A 1690-nucleotide genomic window follows, 5' to 3' on the forward strand; every position below is an offset into this window, starting at 1 on the left:
TTGTAACTTGGCTGTTATCTGTGCTGGACTCTATCAGATCTCACATCACATACGGCATAATGAAGAGACTTTAAAAGGCATACATATTTGCATATTTGTCAAATAAATTAGCATATTTTAAAATCTGTTTTGATATGGAAGTCAAATTAATAAAAGGAGACTAAAAGAGAGTTGATTTAGTAATACCCGTTAATTCACATTCAACAATGCAGTTCAGGCTGACTGCCTGAGGACCAATCAGACATGGGGGGGAAATTGGTGGCTCCACCCCTTTGAAAGTTATATTCAACTACCTCATGCCACTTGCTGTCTAAACTTTTGGTCAAAAGTCTGATCAAGAGTGCCTGTCTATCCAGCACTTCCAATTTCAAACATGTAAATGAACTCTGTCTCCTTGTAATGCATGAGCATGCGTGTGCAGTAGCATAAACTTTGGTTCCAATGTTCAGACCACAACAATGGCAGGAAAGAGATGGCAAAGAAGATTTGGAAAATTGTTGATCTGCAGTTCAAAGAATAAAGGAATCATTTGGCTTGCATAATCAAGTGTGAATTGTGTATGGTTGTTTGACATAGATATTGATTTACAATATGCTTCCTTTTTGTCAAATAAATGTTTAAATCTTTATTGAAGTGGCTTTTCCCAAAAAAATATTTGTGCATGATATTTAATATATATCGTTATATAGATCATTTTTAGCATGGTGCTTTAAAAAAATAATTCTGTGTTCATTTAGGGAATACGTTAGTTCATATCTGAATGTGGGTTTTTAACCACACTGCAACTGGGAGAGTACTTCCGCCCGCACCCCCATGCATCTTCTCTTATTCCCCTAATGAGTTCCCGTTCCTTCAACTTCGAATAACCTTTGCTCTCAGTGCACTTCTCCATCCTTAGATTCTTATCATGCCCGACCTGCAAATAACCTCGTATTTCCTTCGGTTTAGAAACAGAGAAAGGAGCACTGGCAGAAGTCACGAGTTTAAGGCAGGGCCCGCACTTCAAGGCCGACAATAACCCGTTTGTCTGCCTCCTGCTTTGATGTCTGCGCCTCTGCTGGTAGACGGCGGCTTTTGGAGCTAGCGTGGTTTACTCTGCGGATGAAGTCAGTGCAGCGGAGGGATTGAATGCCTTAGCATGGAGATTCCAGGTGGCTGGGAACTGCTGGGGCCTTGTACGTTTAAGCACGGTTACTTACCCAGGTCAATGTTTAACTTTGCCTCATCACAGTCCTCAGCTGCTGTTTCAGAAAACGCTCACAGAAAGGTGTGTAATTGCATTTTATGGTTGGTTTGGCGTGACGGCTGTCGCAAGTGAGCGTCAAGCATGAATCATTAGAACAACAGCCTTTGTGTACTCTGCAGGCAAAGACGAGTGATTTTTACAAAGAACCACTCTGGTTCTGTGATCGCCCGAGAAATAAACCTAACGAAGTGGGGCACTGGGAGCTCAGTTGTTAAGATACTTGACTTGTAATTGGAAGGTTGCTGGTTGAAGCCCCACCATGGTCAAGTTGCCACTGTTGGGCCCCTTAACCCTTAATTGCTCAAGTTGTACTCAGTCATAATTTAAAGTCGCTTTGGATAAAAATCGTCTTTCAGAATTCTCACGATTCAAGAACAAAGCGAGTGCACTTTTTATTTCCACCTCCCTCCCCCAGAGTCTTTCGCCAGTTCCCTCTTGGCCCCT

The sequence above is a fragment of the Electrophorus electricus genome, chromosome 17 (assembly GCF_013358815.1).
Source record: "Electrophorus electricus isolate fEleEle1 chromosome 17, fEleEle1.pri, whole genome shotgun sequence".
Taxonomy (NCBI): domain Eukaryota; kingdom Metazoa; phylum Chordata; class Actinopteri; order Gymnotiformes; family Gymnotidae; genus Electrophorus; species Electrophorus electricus.